Source organism: Pleurodeles waltl, chromosome 7 (genome assembly GCF_031143425.1).
Source record: "Pleurodeles waltl isolate 20211129_DDA chromosome 7, aPleWal1.hap1.20221129, whole genome shotgun sequence".
NCBI lineage: Eukaryota > Metazoa > Chordata > Amphibia > Caudata > Salamandridae > Pleurodeles > Pleurodeles waltl.
Window position 1 is genome coordinate 1,551,608,486 of NC_090446.1, and position 19,552 is coordinate 1,551,628,037.

Sequence of the window (19,552 nt, forward strand, 5' to 3'; positions counted from 1 at the left end):
AGGTGAGCAAAGGACTACAGGTGAGGGAGGAACCACAGGTGAGCGAAGGACTCCAGGTGAGGGAGTATCCACAGGTGAGCAATAGAGTCTCAGGGAGAGAGTATGCACTGGTGAGGGAAAGAGTCCCAGGTGAGGAAAGATACACAGGTGAGCAAAGATGTCCAGCTGAGGGAGGATCCAGGTGAGTGAAGGAGTCCAATTGAGGGAGGATCCAGGTGAGTGAAGGTCTCCAGGTGAGGAAGGATCCACAAGTGAGTGAAGGTGTCCATGTGAGGGAGGATCCAGGTTAGTGAAGGAGTCCAGGTGAGGGACGATCCATGTGAGTGAAGGACTCCAGGTGAGGGAGTATACACAGGTGAGTGAAGCTGTCCAGGTGAGGGAGGATCTAGGTGAGCAAAGGTGTCCAGGTGAGGGAGGATCCACAGGTGAGGGAAGGAGTCACTGGTGAGGAAGGATACACAGGTGAGCAAAGGTGTCCAGGTGAGGGAGGATGCAGGTGAGTGAAGGAGTCCAGGTGAGGAAGGATCCAGGTGAGTGAAGGACTCCAGGTGAGGGAGGATCCACAGATGAGCAAAGGAGTCCAGGTGAGGGAGGATACACAGGTGAGTGAAGGACTCCAGGTGAGGGAGGAACCACAGGTGAGTGAAGGTGTCCAGGTGAGGGAGGATCCAGGTGAGTGAAGGAGTCCAGGTGAGGGAGGATCCAGGTGAGTGAAGGACTCCTGGTGAGGAAGGATCCACAGGTGAGCAAAGGAGTCCCAGGGAGGAAGGATACAAGGGTGAGTGAAGTTGTCCAAGTGAGGGAGGATCTAGGTGAGCAAAGGAGTCCATGTGAGGGAGGATCCAGGTGAGTGAAAGAGCCCCAGGGAGGGAGAATACACAGGTGAACGAATGAGTCACAGGTGAGGAAGGATCCAGGTGAATGAAGGAGTCCCAGGTGAGGAGGATTTACAGCTGAGCAAAGGAGACTAGGTGAGGAGGATCTAAGTGTGTGAAGGAGTCCCATGTTAGTGAAGGAGTCCAGGTGAAGGAGGATCCAAGTGAGTGAAGGAGCCCCAGGTGAGGGAGGAGCCAGGTGAGTGGAGTCCCTGGTGACTGAGGATACAGGTGAGTGAAGGAGTCCCAGGTGAGGGAGGATCCAGATGAGTAAAGGAGTCCAGGTGAGGGAGGGTCCACAGGTGAGAAAAGGAGTCCAAGTGAAGGAGGATCCACTGGTGAGTGAAGGAGTCCCAGGCAAGGGAGGATCCAGGTGAGTGTGAAGGAGTCCAGGTGAGGGAGGATCCAGGTGAGTGAAGGAGTCCAGGTGAAGGAGCATCCAGGTGAGGGAGGATCCAGGTGAATGAAGGAGTCCCAGGTGAGGGAGAATTATGGTGAGTGAAGGGGTCCCAGCTGAGGGAGGATTCAGGTGAGTGAAGGAGTCCCAGGTGAGGGAGGATCCAGGTGAGTGAAGGAGTCTCAGGTGAGAGTGAATGAGTCCAGGTGAGTGAAGGAGTCCAGGTGAAGGAGCATCCAGGTGAGGGAGGATCCAGGTGAGTGAAGTAGTCCTAGAAGAGGGAGGATCCTGGCGAGTGAAAGAGTCTCAGGTGAGAGTGAAGGTGTCCCTGGTGAGGGAGAATAAGATGAGTGAAGGAGTCCCATGTGAGGAAGGATCCAGGTGAGTGAAGGAGTCCCAGGGGAGGGAGGATCCACAGGTGAGTGAACGGTCCAGGTGAGTGAAGGAGTCCCAGGTGAGGGGCGCTCCAGTCTCAGGTGAGGGAGGCTGCATGTGAGTGAAGGAGTCCCAGATGAGGGAGGATCCAGGCAAGTGAAAGAGTCTAAGGTGAGAGTGAAGGAGTTCCAGGTGAGGGAAGATACAAGTGAGTGAAGGAGTCCCAGGTGAGGGAGGATCCAGGTGAGTGAAGGAGTCCAGGTGAGGGAGGATCCAGGTGAGAGAAGGAGCCCCAGGTTAGGGAGGATCCAGGTGAGCGAAGGCGTCCCAGATGAGGGAAGATTCAGGTGAGTGAAGGAGTCCCAGGTCAGGGAGGATCCAGGCGAGCGATGGAGTCCCAGGTGAGGGAGGATCCAGGTGAGCGAAGGCATCCCAGATGAGGAAAGATACAGGTGAGTGAAGGAGTCCCAGGTCAGGGAGGATCCTCTGTGGCATCCTGAAGGTAAAAATCAGGGGCGGCTCTTCTGCTCAGGCAGAGGAGCATCGGAGCGTCGCCCACTGCTTTTAAGAAGAAGGGGAAGAATAAATAAAATGATAATAACGAAGTGGTATTATCATTTTATTTTTCCTGGGAGCCAGGTTGGGGTGGGGCTGGGCTGGAGGGGGCCAGAGGAGGGCTGGAGGGAGAAGTGGAGTGCACAATAAGTGCGCATGTCTGTTTGGCCGGCCCAGCACAGCACGCCAAACAGACATGCGCACTTTGCATTCCTCCCCTGGCAGTATTGAACAGTTGGGAGGAGAAAGTGCATAGGCTCCCACTCCCTGTGTGAGCGCCAAAGCTGGGCTCTCACACCAATCACGACGCTGCTGTCATGTTGGTGACAGCATCGTTGTGATTGCTGGGAGCCTGTTTGCTGCTGGGAAGGGGAAGGAGGAGACGCAGTCTCTGGAAGAAAGGTAAGTTTAAAAAAAAAAATATTTCTTGTTTTATCCCTCGTGCCCCCTCCGCTACACCCGTTCAGTGGCATCCTGAAGGTGAAGTGTGCATCTCTGGTTAACCGGTTGGCCCTGTGTTTGGAGAGACAGATTGAGACCATGGAGACACCTAGGGCTAGATAGAGGAAGAAATGGGTTTGCGACTCGCAAATTGCAAGTCGGAGTGACTCACAATTTGCGAGTCGCAAACCCATATGCATGATGGTGTCCCTCACACCATCTGCGAATCGCAAGGGGGTCGCAAAGACCCACCTCATTAATGTTAATGGGGACCCTTTCCCTTTTGCGAATGGGTTAGCACCCACTTCACATGGGTGCTAACTGCGAGTTGCTTTGCGTTCGCGGTCACAAAGCGATTCTGCATCGCAATGTGAATCCCAAATAGGAAGGGGAACACCCCTTCATATTTGCGAATCGCATTCCCATTTTGCGAGTCGGTAACCAAGTTCTGAACATAGCTCAAAGTGATTACTGAGAAACAGGGAGTGGAGATGGCTCCTGTATCCAGGAAGAAAAGGAAGCACCCCAACAGCATGATGGTCCCAGCTAAGAGTGACAATGGACAGCCTCACAACATGCTGGCAGAGGGGAAGGAAATCATATTACTGGGACGGAAGAGGCCCCTCCATTGCACAGGAGAGCTGCAGCCCGGCTTTGAGTTGATGGTATTGAGTTTTGGTTGTTTTTTAGATTTCTTTTCTGGGGGCTCCTCTCTGACATGGAATGTGACCCACAGCAAGGCTCTGCGATCTGGATGGGCACATCATGTGCACCCCTTTTTATTAATGTTAGTAAGGAGCTATGGTGGACTGACAATGGTGGCTGCGGTGACAACAGAAGGATAATGATGGAACAGGTTTGTTTACCTGTGTCTGCACCTGGAGTGTGACATCTCCTTCTCAAAGTGGCCTGCCATTCCCTGCAACTAGGTCCTTGACTTCATACATGAGGAACATGGATGTCACATGTGTGCATATATATTGAACATGTAGTGGGGTGAGCCTGAGGTGTTAGGTGGTAGACTCTAAGCATATTTAAATTCAACATGGCAAAACCTTTCTTTTCTTGTGCCAGGCTCCTATGCCCCTTCCCCTAGATGTCTGGCAAGGGAAGAGCAAAGCTTACCATGTGGTCACTCAAACCAGATGACTCCTCTACCACTGGGATCGGTGCCTGGCTGGCTGGAAGGACAATAGTGGGGGCAGGCCCAGATGTGAGCTACATCTGCCTGCGACAAGGCAAACCCCTTAGAAAATAGATAGGTTGCTAGGCACTGGCAGATGATCATCCTTTTAACAGGAAACTTCCCCAACCCTTTGTCTCAGCTCTGAGAGTTATTCACACTTAATCAAGGAGCCATTCAGCTCCTGGGTGACAGGTGGAAGCTCAGGCATATGGGCTTCTAGAGGCTTTAGGAAGGTAAAAGGTGACTTTTTAAATGTACCTTTTGTAGAATATTTGTTACAAGTAGATCTTTACCAATGAATTGGATTTCTAATAACTATTTATTTTAAGTCCAAGAATGAACTGTTACAAGTCCAACCTTAGGATATCATGCACCTTGACATATGGGTATGGAAGGCCTACTTCGTGGTTACATAATAATAATTAAAAAGAGCGTTGAGGCCTGTCAAAAGGTCAAATCTGCAGTTTAAAGCTGCACTGCCACGTTTCTGGTGGTAGGCCTGCAGTTATGCTTTGCATTGTCACATCAGTGGTAGCACAATATGTGCTGCAATCCACAAGTGACATTGAACCTACAGGCTCTGGGTGCACCTTGAGCCATGTATTAGGGAATTGTATGTAAGTTAAATGTGCCAATTAGGTACTTAGCCAATTTTCACATGTTTAGGGTCAGAGCACATGCACTGTGGCCTGGTTAGCAGAGTCCGAGTGCACAGAGGGGAAAAAACAGCAGCATCACCTGAGAATGACACAAAAGCGATAGGGAACACAGGTGAGAATGGCAGTAGAGGAACAGGAAGTGACATCATATACATGCTGTAGTGACAAAGAAGGGATTGGAGGTGATATCACATAGAGGCTGTCCTCAGCAGAGAGGGATAGGAAGTGACATCACATAGAGGCTGTCCTCAGCTGAGAGTGACGAAGAAGGGATTGAAGGTGACATCACATAGAGGCTGTCCTCAGCTGAGAGCGCTAGTGGAGAGATAGGAAGTGACAACATATAGAGACTGTACTCAGATGGGGGTGCTAGAGGAGACATAGGAAGTGACATCACATAGAGGCTGTCCTCAGCTGAGAGTGCTAGTGGAGAGATAGGAAGTGACATCACATAGAGACTGTCCTCAGCTGGGGGTGCTAGAGAAGACATAGGAAGTGACATCACATGGAGGCTGTCCTCAGCTGAGAGTGCTAGTGTAGAGATAGGAAGTGACATCACACAGAGGCTGTTCTCAGCAGGGAGGGATAGGAAGTGACATCACACAGAGGCTGTTCTCAGCAGGGAGGGATAGAAAGTGACATCATTTGTAGGTTGTCCTCAGCTGGGGGGGTGATGGCAGAGGGATAGGAAGTGACATCACACGGAGACTGTCCTCAACAGGGAGGGATAGGAAGTGAAATCACATGTAGGTTGTCCCCTTCTGGGTGTGATGGCACAGGGATGGCCAGGTGCTCTTTCCTGATGGTTTCCTTTCTCCTCTCGTCATGCCACCATGCCTGCAGACCGAAGTCTCTGGTGGCCCACTTAGGTGAACACAACCTTGCAGAAGAGGAGGGCACGGAGCAGCACATTCAGGTGGCGAAGGCATAACAGTTCTTCTACTACAGCGAGTACAGTCTGGACAACGACATCATGATGGTGAAACTGGCCTCTCCTGCGCAGTTCAACCAGTACGTGCAGCCAATGAAGGTGGGCACCAGCTGCCCTCCGGAGGGAAGCCAGTGCCTGGTGTCCGGCTGGGGCAACCTCCTGACTTCAAGTGGTGAGCAGCTGCAGAAATCTTACTCAGTGCAATTTGACCACCTTCCAGGCAGTGATGCTTAACTCCTCAGACTGGAGTAGTCTCCAAGTCTTCCGCAACCAGTTGTCATGTGCCCTGCTCATTGGCAGCTGTAATCATGTAGAATTGGAAAACCTACTGACTGCATCAACGGGGGGTTAAGAAAGTTTGTTCAGTGGACAAGGACACAGAAGCAGGGTTTGTCAGTAGGCAGCAGGTAGGGAGTACCAGGAGATAGAGGCAGGGTTTGTCAGTAGGCAGGAGGTAGGGAGTGTCAGTAGATAGGGGCAGGGTTTGTCAGTAGACAGGAGGTATGGACTGGTCAAGGAGATAGGGTCAGGGTTTGTCAGTAGGCAGGAGGTAAGGAGTGCCAGGAGATAGGGTCAGGGTTTGTCAGTAGGCAGGAGGTAGGGAGTGCCAGTAGATAGGGTCAGGTTTTGTCAGTAGGCAGGAGGTAGGGAGTGCCAGGAGATAGAGGCAGGGTTTGTCAGTAGGCAGGAGGTAGGGAGTGCCAGTAGATAGGGTCAGGGTTTGTCAGTAGGCAGGAGGTAGGGAGTGCCAGGAGATAGGGTCAGGGTTTGTCAGTAGACAGGAGGTAGGGAGTATGCTAGGAGATAGGGGCAGGGTTTGTCAGTAGGCAGGAGGTAGGAAGTGCCAGGAGACAGAGGCAGGGTTTGTCAGTAGGCAGGAGGTAGGGAGTGTCAGGAGATAGGGTCAGGGTTTGTAAGTAGGCAGGAGGTAGGGAGTGTCAGTAGATAGGGTCAGGGTTTGTCAGTAGGCAGGAGGTAGGGAGTATACCAGGAGATAGGGTCAGGGTTTGTCAGTAGGCAGGAGGTAGGGAGTGCCAGGAGATAGGGGCAGGGTTTGTCAGTAGGCAGGAGGTAGGGAGTGGCAGGACACAGAGGCAGGGTTTGTCAGTAGGCAGAAGGTAGTGAGTGCCAGGAGACAGAGGCAGGGTTTGTCAGTAGGCAGGAGGTAGGTAGTGCCAGTAGATAGAGGCAGGGTTTGTCAGTAGGCAGGAGGTAGGGAGTAGGCCAGTAGATAGGGGCAGGGTTTGTCAGTAGGCAGGAGGTAGGGAGTGCCAGGAGACAGAGGCAGGGTTTGTCAGTAGACAGGAGGTAGGGAGTCGGCCAGTAGATAGGGGCAGGGTTTGTCAGTAGGCAGGAGGTAGGGAGTGCCAGGAGATAGGGTCAGGGTTTATCAGTAGGCAGGAGGTAGGGAGTGCCAGTAGCTAGGGTCAGGGTTTGTCAGTAGGCAGGAGGTCGGGAGTGCCAGGAGATAGGGGAAGGGTTTGTCTGTAGGCAGGAGGTAGGGAGTGCCAGTAGATAGAGGCTGGGGTTGTCAGTAGGCAGGAGGTCGGGAGTGCCGGGAGATAAGGGCAGGGTTTGTCTGTAGGCAGGAGGTAGGGAGTGCCAGTAGATAGAGGCAGGGTTTGTCAGTAGGCAGGAGGTAAGGAGGAGGCCAGGAGATAGGGGCAGGGTTTGTCAGTAGACAGGAGGTAGGAGGTTAGCCAGGAGATAGAGGCAGGGTTTGTCAGTAAACAGGAGGTAGGGAGTGCCAGTAGATAGGGGCAGGGTTTGTCAGTAGGCAGGGGGTAGGTAGTGCCAGTAGATAGGGGCAGGGTTTGTCAGTAGGTAGGAGGTAGGGAGTGCCAGTAGATAGGGTCAGGGTTTGTCAGTAGGCAGGAGGTAGGGAGTGCCAGGAAATAGGGGCAGGGTTTGTCAGTAGACAGGAGGTAGGGAGTGCCAGGAGATAGGGTCAGGGTTTGTCAGTAGGCAGCAGGTAGGGAGTGCCAGTAGATAGAGGCAGGGTTTGTCAGTAGGCAGGAGGTAGGGAGTGCCAGGAGATACGGGCAGGGTTTGTCAGTAGGCAGGAATAAGGGAGGAGGCCAGGAGATACGGGCAGGGTTTGTCAGTAGGCAGGAGGTAGGGAGGAGGCCAGGAGATAGGGTCAGGGTTTGTCAGTAAACAGGAGGTAGGGAGTGCCAGTAGATAGGGGCAGGGTTTGTCAGTAGACAGGAGGTAGGGAGTATGCTAGGAGATAGGGGCAGGGTTTGTCAGTAGGCAGGAGGTAGGAAGTGCCAGGAGACAGAGGCAGGGTTTGTCAGTAGGCAGGACGTAGGGAGTGCCAGGAGATAGGGTCAGGGTTTGTAAGTAGGCAGGAGGTAGGGAGTGTCAGTAGATAGGGTCAGGGTTTGTCAGTAGGCAGGAGGTAGGGAGTATACCAGGAGATAGGGTCAGGGTTTGTCAGTAGGCAGGAGGTAGGGAGTGCCAGGAGATAGGGGCAGGGTTTGTCAGTAGGCAGGAGGTAGGGAGTGGCAGGACACAGAGGCAGGGTTTGTCAGTAGGCAGAAGGTAGTGAGTGCCAGGAGACAGAGGCAGGGTTTGTCAGTAGGCAGGAGGTAGGTAGTGCCAGTAGATAGAGGCAGGGTTTGTCAGTAGGCAGGAGGTAGGGAGTAGGCCAGTAGATAGGGGCAGGGTTTGTCAGTAGGCAGGAGGTAGGGAGTGCCAGGAGACAGAGGCAGGGTTTGTCAGTAGACAGGAGGTAGGGAGTAGGCCAGTAGATAGGGGCAGGGTTTGTCAGTAGGCAGGAGGTAGGGAGTGCCAGGAGATAGGGTCAGGGTTTATCAGTAGGCAGGAGGTAGGGAGTGCCAGTAGATAGGGTCAGGGTTTGTCAGTAGGCAGGAGGTCGGGAGTGCCAGGAGATAGGGGAAGGGTTTGTCTGTAGGCAGGAGGTAGGGAGTGCCAGTAGATAGAGGCTGGGGTTGTCAGTAGGCAGGAGGTCGGGAGTGCCGGGAGATAAGGGCAGGGTTTGTCTGTAGGCAGGAGGTAGGGAGTGCCAGTAGATAGAGGCAGGGTTTGTCAGTAGGCAGGAGGTAAGGAGGAGGCCAGGAGATAGGGGCAGGGTTTGTCAGTAGACAGGAGGTAGGAGGTTAGCCAGGAGATAGAGGCAGGGTTTGTCAGTAAACAGGAGGTAGGGAGTGCCAGTAGATAGGGGCAGGGTTTGTCAGTAGGCAGGGGGTAGGGAGTGCCAGTAGATAGGGGCAGGGTTTGTCAGTAGGTAGGAGGTAGGGAGTGCCAGTAGATAGGGTCAGGGTTTGTCAGTAGGCAGGAGGTAGGGAGTGCCAGGAAATAGGGGCAGGGTTTGTCAGTAGACAGGAGGTAGGGAGTGCCAGGAGATAGGGTCAGGGTTTGTCAGTAGGCAGCAGGTAGGGAGTGCCAGTAGATAGAGGCAGGGTTTGTCAGTAGGCAGGAGGTAGGGAGTGCCAGGAGATACGGGTAGGGTTTGTCAGTAGGCAGGAATAAGGGAGGAGGCCAGGAGATACGGGCAGGGTTTGTCAGTAGGCAGGAGGTAGGGAGGAGGCCAGGAGATAGGGTCAGGGTTTGTCAGTAAACAGGAGGTAGGGAGTGCCAGTAGATAGGGGCAGGGTTTGTCAGTAAACAGGAGGTAGGGAGTGCCAGGAGATAGTGTCAGGGTTTGTCAGTAGGCAGGAGGTAGGGAGTGCCAGTAGATAGGGTCAGGGTTTGTCAGTAGGCAGGAGGTAGGGAGTGCCAGTAGATAGAGGCAGGATTTGTCAGTAGGCAGGAGGTAGGGAGTGCCAGGAGATACGGGCAGGGTTTGTCAGTAGACAGGAGGTAGGGAGTATGCCAGGAGATAGGGGCAGGGTTTGTCAGTAGGCAGGAGGTAGGGAGTGCCAGGAGACAGAGGCAGGGTTTGTCAGTAGGCAGGAGGTAGGGAGTGCCAGGAGATAGTGTCAGGGTTTGTCAGTAGGCAGGAGGTAGGGAGGAGGCCAGGAGATAGGGGCAGGGTTTGTCAGTAGACAGGAGGTAGGAGGTTAGCCAGGAGATAGAGGCAGGGTTTGTCAGTAAACAGGAGGTAGGGAGTGCCAGTAGATAGAGGCAGGGTTTGTCAGAAGGCAGGAGGTAGGGAGTAGGCCAGTAGATAGGGGCAGGGTTTGTCAGTAGGCAGGAGGTAGGGAGTGCCAGTAGATAGGGTCAGGGTTTGTCAGTACGCAGGAGGTAGGGAGTACCAGTAGATAGAGGCAGGGTTTGTCAGTAGGCAGGAGGTAGAGAGTGCCAGTAGATAGAGGCAGGGTTTGTCAGTAGGCAGGAGGTAGGGAGTGCCAGGAGATACGGGCAGGGTTTGTCAGTAGGCAGGAGGTAGGGAGGAGGCCAGGAGATGGGGTCAGGGTTTGTCAGTAAACAGGAGGTAGGGAGTGCCAGTCGATAGGGGCAGGGTTTATCAGTAGACAGGAGGTATGGACTGGGCAAGGAGATAGCGGCAGGGTTTGTCAGTAGACAGGAGGTAGGGAGTGCCAGGAGATAGGGGCAGAGTTTGTCAGTAGGCAGGAGGTAGGGAGTGTCAGTAGATAGGGGCAGGGTTTGTCTGTAGGCAGGAGGTAGGGAGTGCCAGTAGATAGAGGCAGGGTTTGTCAGTAGGAAGGAGGTAGGGAGGAGGCCAGGAGATAGGGGCAGGGTTTGTCAGTAAACAGGAGGTAGGGAGTGCCAGTAGATAGAGGCAGGGTTTGTCTGTGGACAGGAGGTAGGGAGTGCCAGGAGATAGGGGCAGGGTTTGTCAGTAAACAGGAGGTAGGGAGTGCCAGTAGATAGGGGCAGGGTTTGTCAGTAGGCAGGAGGTAGGGAGTGCCAGTAGATAGGGTCAGGGTTTGTCAGTAGGCAGGAGTTAGGGAGTGCCAGGAGATAGAGGCAGGGTTTGTCAGTAGGCAGGAGGTAGGGAGTGCCAGTAGATGGAGGCAGGGTTTGTCAGTAGACAGGATGTAGGGAGTGTCAGGAGATAGGGTCAGGGTTTGTCAGTAGACAGGAGGTCGGGAGTGCCAGTAGATAGAGGCAGGATTTGTCAGTAGACAGGAGGTAGGGAGTGCCAGGAGATAGGGGCAGGGTTTGTCAGTAGGCAGGAGGTAGGGAGTGCCAGGAGATACGGGCAGGGTTTGTCAGCAGACAGGAGGTAGGGAGTATGCCAGGAGATAGGGGCAGGGTTTGTCAGTAGGCAGGAGGTAGGGAGTGCCGGGAGATAGGGGCAGGGTTTGTCTGTAGGCAGGAGGTAGGGAGTGCCAGTAGATAGAGGCAGGGTTTGTCAGTAGGCAGGAGGTAGGGAGGAGGCCAGGAGATAGGGGCAGGGTTTGTCAGTAGACAGGAGGTAGGAGGTTAGCCAGGAGATAGAGGCAGGGTTTGTCAGTAAACAGGAGGTAGGGAGTGCCAGTAGATAGGGGCAGGGTTTGTCAGTAGGCAGGGGGTAGGGAGTGCCAGTAGATAGGGGCAGGGTTTGTCAGTAGGTAGGAGGTAGGGAGTGCCAGTAGATAGGGTCAGGGTTTGTCAGTAGGCAGGAGGTAGGGAGTGCCAGGAAATAGGGGCAGGGTTTGTCAGTAGACAGGAGGTAGGGAGTGCCAGGAGATAGGGTCAGGGTTTGTCAGTAGGCAGCAGGTAGGGAGTGCTAGTAGATAGAGGCAGGGTTTGTCAGTAGGCAGGAGGTAGGGAGTGCCAGGAGATACGGGCAGGGTTTGTCAGTAGGCAGGAATAAGGTAGGAGGCCAGGAGATACGGGCAGGGTTTGTCAGTAGGCAGGAGGTAGGGAGGAGGCCAGGAGATAGGGTCAGGGTTTGTCAGTAAACAGGAGGTAGGGAGTGCCAGTAGATAGGGGCAGGGTTTGTCAGTAAACAGGAGGTAGGGAGTGCCAGGAGATAGTGTCAGGGTTTGTCAGTAGGCAGGAGGTAGGGAGTGCCAGTAGAAAGGGTCAGGGTTTGTCAGTAGGCAGGAGGTAGGGAGTGCCAGTAGATAGAGGCAGGATTTGTCAGTAGGCAGGAGGTAGGGAGTGCCAGGAGATACGGGCAGGGTTTGTCAGTAGACAGGAGGTAGGGAGTATGCCAGGAGATAGGGGCAGGGTTTGTCAGTAGGCAGGAGGTAGGGAGTGCCAGGAGACAGAGGCAAGGTTTGTCAGTAGGCAGGAGGTAGGGAGTGCCAGGAGATAGGGTCAGGGTTTGTCAGTAGGCAGGAGGTAGGGAGGAGGCCAGGAGATAGGGGCAGGGTTTGTCAGTAGACAGGAGGTAGGAGGTTAGCCAGGAGATTGAGGCAGGGTTTGTCAGTAAACAGGAGGTAGGGAGTGCCAGTAGATAGAGGCAGGGTTTGTCAGTAGGCAGGAGGTAGGGAGTAGGCCAGTAGATAGGGGCAGGGTTTGTCAGTAGGCAGGAGGTAGGGAGTGCCAGTAGATAGGGTCAGGGTTTGTCAGTACGCAGGAGGTAGGGAGTACCAGTAGATAGAGGCAGGGTTTGTCAGTAGGCAGGAGGTAGAGAGTGCCAGTAGATAGAGGCAGGGTTTGTCAGTAGGCAGGAGGTAGGGAGTGCCAGGAGATACGGGCAGGGTTTGTCAGTAGGCAGGAGGTAGGGAGGAGGCCAGGAGATGGGGTCAGGGTTTGTCAGTAAACAGGAGGTAGGGAGTGCCAGTCGATAGGGGCAGGGTATATCAGTAGACAGGAGGTATGGACTGGGCAAGGAGATAGCGACAGGGTTTGTCAGTAGACAGGAGGTAGGGAGTGCCAGGAGATAGGGGCAGAGTTTGTCAGTAGGCAGGAGGTAGGGAGTTTCAGTAGATAGGGGCAGGGTTTGTCTGTAGGCAGGAGGTAGGGAGTGCCAGTAGATAGAGGCAGGGTTTGTCAGTAGGAAGGAGGTAGGGAGGAGGCCAGGAGATAGGGCAGGGTTTGTCAGTAAACAGGAGGTAGGGAGTGCCAGTAGATAGAGGCAGGGTTTGACTGTGGACAGGAGGTAGGGAGTGCCAGGAGATAATGGCAGGGTTTGTCAGTAGGCAGGAGGTAGGGAGTGCCAGTAGATAGGGTCAGGGTTTGTCAGTAGGCAGGAGTTAGGGAGTGCCAGGAGATAGAGGCAGGGTTTGTCAGTAGGCAGGAGGTAGGGAGTGCCAGTAGATAGGGTCAGGGTTTGTCAGTAGGCAGGAGTTAGGGAGTGCCAGGAGATAGAGGCAGGGTTTGTCAGTAGGCAGGAGGTAGGGAGTGCCAGTAGATGGAGGCAGGGTTTGTCAGTAGACAGGATGTAGGGAGTGTCAGGAGATAGGGTCAGGGTTTGTCAGTAGACAGGAGGTCAGGAGTGCCAGTAGATAGAGCCAGGATTTGTCAGTAGACAGGAGGTAGGGAGTGCCAGGAGATAGGGGCAGGGTTTGTCAGTAAACAGGAGGTAGGGAGTGCCAGTAGATAGGGGCAGGGTTTGTCAGTAGGCAGGAGGTAGGGAGTGCCAGTAGATAGGGTCAGGGTTTGTCAGTAGGCAGGAGTTAGGGAGTGCCAGGAGATAGAGGCAGGGTTTGTCAGTAGGCAGGAGGTAGGGAGTGCCAGTAGATGGAGGCAGGGTTTGTCAGTAGACAGGATGTAGGGAGTGTCAGGAGATAGGGTCAGGGTTTGTCAGTAGACAGGAGGTCGGGAGTGCCAGTAGATAGAGGCAGGATTTGTCAGTAGACAGGAGGTAGGGAGTGCCAGGAGATAGGGGCAGGGTTTGTCAGTAGGCAGGAGGTAGGGAGTGCCAGGAGATACGGGCAGGGTTTGTCAGCAGACAGGAGGTAGGGAGTATGCCAGGAGATAGGGGCAGGGTTTGTCAGTAGGCAGGAGGTAGGGAGTGCCGGGAGATAGGGGCAGGGTTTGTCTGTAGGCAGGAGGTAGGGAGTGCCAGTAGATAGAGGCAGGGTTTGTCAGTAGGCAGGAGGTAGGGAGGAGGCCAGGAGATAGGGGCAGGGTTTGTCAGTAGACAGGAGGTAGGAGGTTAGCCAGGAGATAGAGGCAGGGTTTGTCAGTAAACAGGAGGTAGGGAGTGCCAGTAGATAGGGGCAGGGTTTGTCAGTAGGCAGGGGGTAGGGAGTGCCAGTAGATAGGGGCAGGGTTTGTCAGTAGGTAGGAGGTAGGGAGTGCCAGTAGATAGGGTCAGGGTTTGTCAGTAGGCAGGAGGTAGGGAGTGCCAGGAAATAGGGGCAGGGTTTGTCAGTAGACAGGAGGTAGGGAGTGCCAGGAGATAGGGTCAGGGTTTGTCAGTAGGCAGCAGGTAGGGAGTGCTAGTAGATAGAGGCAGGGTTTGTCAGTAGGCAGGAGGTAGGGAGTGCCAGGAGATACGGGCAGGGTTTGTCAGTAGGCAGGAATAAGGTAGGAGGCCAGGAGATACGGGCAGGGTTTGTCAGTAGGCAGGAGGTAGGGAGGAGGCCAGGAGATAGGGTCAGGGTTTGTCAGTAAACAGGAGGTAGGGAGTGCCAGTAGATAGGGGCAGGGTTTGTCAGTAAACAGGAGGTAGGGAGTGCCAGGAGATAGTGTCAGGGTTTGTCAGTAGGCAGGAGGTAGGGAGTGCCAGTAGAAAGGGTCAGGGTTTGTCAGTAGGCAGGAGGTAGGGAGTGCCAGTAGATAGAGGCAGGATTTGTCAGTAGGCAGGAGGTAGGGAGTGCCAGGAGATACGGGCAGGGTTTGTCAGTAGACAGGAGGTAGGGAGTATGCCAGGAGATAGGGGCAGGGTTTGTCAGTAGGCAGGAGGTAGGGAGTGCCAGGAGACAGAGGCAAGGTTTGTCAGTAGGCAGGAGGTAGGGAGTGCCAGGAGATAGGGTCAGGGTTTGTCAGTAGGCAGGAGGTAGGGAGGAGGCCAGGAGATAGGGGCAGGGTTTGTCAGTAGACAGGAGGTAGGAGGTTAGCCAGGAGATTGAGGCAGGGTTTGTCAGTAAACAGGAGGTAGGGAGTGCCAGTAGATAGAGGCAGGGTTTGTCAGTAGGCAGGAGGTAGGGAGTAGGCCAGTAGATAGGGGCAGGGTTTGTCAGTAGGCAGGAGGTAGGGAGTGCCAGTAGATAGGGTCAGGGTTTGTCAGTACGCAGGAGGTAGGGAGTACCAGTAGATAGAGGCAGGGTTTGTCAGTAGGCAGGAGGTAGAGAGTGCCAGTAGATAGAGGCAGGGTTTGTCAGTAGGCAGGAGGTAGGGAGTGCCAGGAGATACGGGCAGGGTTTGTCAGTAGGCAGGAGGTAGGGAGGAGGCCAGGAGATGGGGTCAGGGTTTGTCAGTAAACAGGAGGTAGGGAGTGCCAGTCGATAGGGGCAGGGTATATCAGTAGACAGGAGGTATGGACTGGGCAAGGAGATAGCGACAGGGTTTGTCAGTAGACAGGAGGTAGGGAGTGCCAGGAGATAGGGGCAGAGTTTGTCAGTAGGCAGGAGGTAGGGAGTTTCAGTAGATAGGGGCAGGGTTTGTCTGTAGGCAGGAGGTAGGGAGTGCCAGTAGATAGAGGCAGGGTTTGTCAGTAGGAAGGAGGTAGGGAGGAGGCCAGGAGATAGGGCAGGGTTTGTCAGTAAACAGGAGGTAGGGAGTGCCAGTAGATAGAGGCAGGGTTTGACTGTGGACAGGAGGTAGGGAGTGCCAGGAGATAGGGGCAGGGTTTGTCAGTAGGCAGGAGGTAGGGAGTGCCAGTAGATAGGGTCAGGGTTTGTCAGTAGGCAGGAGTTAGGGAGTGCCAGGAGATAGAGGCAGGGTTTGTCAGTAGGCAGGAGGCAGGGAGTGCCAGTAGATAGGGTCAGGGTTTGTCAGTAGGCAGGAGTTAGGGAGTGCCAGGAGATAGAGGCAGGGTTTGTCAGTAGGCAGGAGGTAGGGAGTGCCAGTAGATGGAGGCAGGGTTTGTCAGTAGACAGGATGTAGGGAGTGTCAGGAGATAGGGTCAGGGTTTGTCAGTAGACAGGAGGTCAGGAGTGCCAGTAGATAGAGCCAGGATTTGTCAGTAGACAGGAGGTAGGGAGTGCCAGGAGATAGGGGCAGGGTTTGTCAGTAGGCAGGAGGTAGGGAGTGCCAGGAGATACGGGCAGGGTTTGTCAGCAGACAGGAGGTAGGGAGTATGCCAGGAGATAGGGGCAGGGTTTGTCAGTAGGCAGGAGGTAGGGAGTGCCAGGAGATAGGTTCAGGGTTTGTCTGTAGGCAGGAGGTAGGGAGTGCCAGGAGATAGATGCAGGGTTTGTCAGTAGGCAGGAGGTAGGGAGGAGGCCAGGAGATAGGGGCAGGGTTTGTCAGTAGGCAGGAGGTAGGGAGTGCCAGGAGATAGGGGCAGGGTTTGTCAGTAGGCAGGAGGTAGTGAGTGCCAGGACATAGAGGCAGGGTTTGTCAGTAGACAGGGGTAGGGAGTGCCAGTAGATAGAGGCAGGGTTTGTCTGTGGACAGGAGGTAGGGAGTGCCAGGAGATAGGGTCAGGGTTTGTCAGTAGGCAGGAGGTAGTGAGTGCCAGGAGATAGGGGCAGGGTTTGTCAGTAGGCAGGAGGTAGGGAGTGCCAGTAGATAGGGTCAGGGTTTGTCAGTAGGCAGGAGGTAGGGAGTGCCAGTAGATAGGGTCAGGGTTTGTCAGTAGGCAGGAGGTAGGGAGTGCCAGTTGATAGGGTCAGGGTTTGTCAGTAGGCAGGAGGTAGGGAGTGCCAGGAGATAGAGGCAGGGTTTGTCAGTAGGCAGGAGGTAGGGAGTAGGCCAGTAGATAGGGGCAGGGTTTGTCAGTAGGCAGGAGGTAGGGAGTGCCAGTAGATAGGGTCAGGGTTTGTCAGTAGGCAGGAGGTAGGGAGTACCAGTAGATAGAGGCAGGGTTTGTCAGTAGGCAGGAGGTAGGGAGTGCCAGTAGATAGAGGCAGGGTTTGTCAGTAGGCAGGATGTAGGGAGTGCCAGGAGATACGGGCAGGGTTTGTCAGTAGGCAGGAGGTAGGGAGGAGGCCAGGAGATAGGGTCAGGGTTTGTCAGTAAACAGGAGGTAGGGAGTGCCAGTAGATAGGGGCAGGGTTTGTCAGTAGACAGGAGGTAGGGAGTATGCTAGGAGATAGGGGCAGGGTTTGTCAGTAGGCAGGAGGTAGGAAGTGCCAGGAGACAGAGGCAGGGTTTGTCAGTAGGCAGGACGTAGGGAGTGCCAGGAGATAGGGTCAGGGTTTGTAAGTAGGCAGGAGGTAGGGAGTGTCAGTAGATAGGGTCAGGGTTTGTCAGTAGGCAGGAGGTAGGGAGTATACCAGGAGATAGGGTCAGGGTTTGTCAGTAGGCAGGAGGTAGGGAGTGCCAGGAGATAGGGGCAGGGTTTGTCAGTAGGCAGGAGGTAGGGAGTGGCAGGACACAGAGGCAGGGTTTGTCAGTAGGCAGAAGGTAGTGAGTGCCAGGAGACAGAGGCAGGGTTTGTCAGTAGGCAGGAGGTAGGTAGTGCCAGTAGATAGAGGCAGGGTTTGTCAGTAGGCAGGAGGTAGGGAGTAGGCCAGTAGATAGGGGCAGGGTTTGTCAGTAGGCAGGAGGTAGGGAGTGCCAGGAGACAGAGGCAGGGTTTGTCAGTAGACAGGAGGTAGGGAGTAGGCCAGTAGATAGGGGCAGGGTTTGTCAGTAGGCAGGAGGTAGGGAGTGCCAGGAGATAGGGTCAGGGTTTATCAGTAGGCAGGAGGTAGGGAGTGCCAGTAGATAGGGTCAGGGTTTGTCAGTAGGCAGGAGGTCGGGAGTGCCAGGAGATAGGGGAAGGGTTTGTCTGTAGGCAGGAGGTAGGGAGTGCCAGTAGATAGAGGCTGGGGTTGTCAGTAGGCAGGAGGTCGGGAGTGCCGGGAGATAAGGGCAGGGTTTGTCTGTAGGCAGGAGGTAGGGAGTGCCAGTAGATAGAGGCAGGGTTTGTCAGTAGGCAGGAGGTAAGGAGGAGGCCAGGAGATAGGGGCAGGGTTTGTCAGTAGACAGGAGGTAGGAGGTTAGCCAGGAGATAGAGGCAGGGTTTGTCAGTAAACAGGAGGTAGGGAGTGCCAGTAGATAGGGGCAGGGTTTGTCAGTAGGCAGGGGGTAGGGAGTGCCAGTAGATAGGGGCAGGGTTTGTCAGTAGGTAGGAGGTAGGGAGTGCCAGTAGATAGGGTCAGGGTTTGTCAGTAGGCAGGAGGTAGGGAGTGCCAGGAAATAGGGGCAGGGTTTGTCAGTAGACAGGAGGTAGGGAGTGCCAGGAGATAGGGTCAGGGTTTGTCAGTAGGCAGCAGGTAGGGAGTGCCAGTAGATAGAGGCAGGGTTTGTCAGTAGGCAGGAGGTAGGGAGTGCCAGGAGATACGGGCAGGGTTTGTCAGTAGGCAGGAATAAGGGAGGAGGCCAGGAGATACGGGCAGGGTTTGTCAGTAGGCAGGAGGTAGGGAGGAGGCCAGGAGATAGGGTCAGGGTTTGTCAGTAAACAGGAGGTAGGGAGTGCCAGTAGATAGGGGCAGGGTTTGTCAGTAAACAGGAGGTAGGGAGTGCCAGGAGATAGTGTCAGGGTTTGTCAGTAGGCAGGAGGTAGGGAGTGCCAGTAGATAGGGTCAGGGTTTGTCAGTAGGCAGGAGGTAGGGAGTGCCAGTAGATAGAGGCAGGATTTGTCAGTAGGCAGGAGGTAGGGAGTGCCAGGAGATACGGGCAGGGTTTGTCAGTAGACAGGAGGTAGGGAGTATGCCAGGAGATAGGGGCAGGGTTTGTCAGTAGGCAGGAGGTAGGGAGTGCCAGGAGACAGAGGCAGGGTTTGTCAGTAGGCAGGAGGTAGGGAGTGCCAGGAGATAGGGTCAGGGTTTGTCAGTAGGCAGGAGGTAGGGAGGAGGCCAGGAGATAGGGGCAGGGTTTGTCAGTAGACAGGAGGTAGGAGGTTAGCCAGGAGATAGAGGCAGGGTTTGTCAGTAAACAGGAGGTAGGGAGTGCCAGTAGATAGAGGCAGGGTTTGTCAGTAGGCAGGAGGTAGGGAGTAGGCCAGTAGATAGGGGCAGGGTTTGTCAGTAGGCAGGAGGTAGGGAGTGCCAGTAGATAGGGTCAGGGTTTGTCAGTACGCAGGAGGTAGGGAGTACCAGTAGATAGAGGCAGGGTTTGTCAGTAGGCAGGAGGTAGAGAGTGCCAGTAGATAGAGGCAGGGTTTGTCAGTAGGCAGGAGGTAGGGAGTGCCAGGAGATACGGGCAGGGTTTGTCAGTAGGCAGGAGGTAGGGAGGAGGCCAGGAGATGGGGTCAGGGTTTGTCAGTAAACAGGAGGTAGGGAGTGCCAGTCGATAGGGGCAGGGTTTATCAGTAGACAGGAGGTATGGACTGGGCAAGGAGATAGCGGCAGGGTTTGTCAGTAGACAGGAGGTAGGGAGTGCCAGGAGATAGGGGCAGAGTTTGTCAGTAGGCAGGAGGTAGGGAGTGTCAGTAGATAGGGGCAGGGTTTGTCTGTAGGCAGGAGGTAGGGAGTGCCAGTAGATAGAGGCAGGGTTTGTCAGTAGGAAGGAGGTAGGGAGGAGGCCAGGAGATAGGGGCAGGGTTTGTCAGTAAACAGGAGGTAGGGAGTGCCAGTAGATAGAGGCAGGGTTTGTCTGTGGACAGGAGGTAGGGAGTGCCAGGAGATAGGGGCAGGGTTTGTCAGTAAACAGGAGGTAGGGAGTGCCAGTAGATAGGGGCAGGGTTTGTCAGTAGGCAGGAGGTAGGGAGTGCCAGTAGATAGGGTCAGGGTTTGTCAGTAGGCAGGAGTTAGGGAGTGCCAGGAGATAGAGGCAGGGTTTGTCAGTAGGCAGGAGGTAGGGAGTGCCAGTAGATGGAGGCAGGGTTTGTCAGTAGACAGGATGTAGGGAGTGTCAGGAGATAGGGTCAGGGTTTGTCAGTAGACAGGAGGTCGGGAGTGCCAGTAGATAGAGGCAGGATTTGTCAGTAGACAGGAGGTAGGGAGTGCCAGGAGATAGGGGCAGGGTTTGTCAGTAGGCAGGAGGTAGGGAGTGCCAGGAGATACGGGCAGGGTTTGTCAGCAGACAGGAGGTAGGGAGTATGCCAGGAGATAGGGGCAGGGTTTGTCAGTAGGCAGGAGGTAGGGAGTGCCGGGAGATAGGGGCAGGGTTTGTCTGTAGGCAGGAGGTAGGGAGTGCCAGTAGATAGAGGCAGGGTTTGTCAGTAGGCAGGAGGTAGGGAGGAGGCCAGGAGATAGGGGCAGGGTTTGTCAGTAGACAGGAGGTAGGAGG

At 54.7% G+C, this 19,552-nt stretch overlaps 1 pseudogene; it reads left to right on the forward strand.

The window, feature by feature from the left end:
* Positions 1 to 19,552, forward strand: part of LOC138246696 (trypsin-like) — a 56,364-nt pseudogene that overhangs the window by 8,770 nt on the left and 28,042 nt on the right.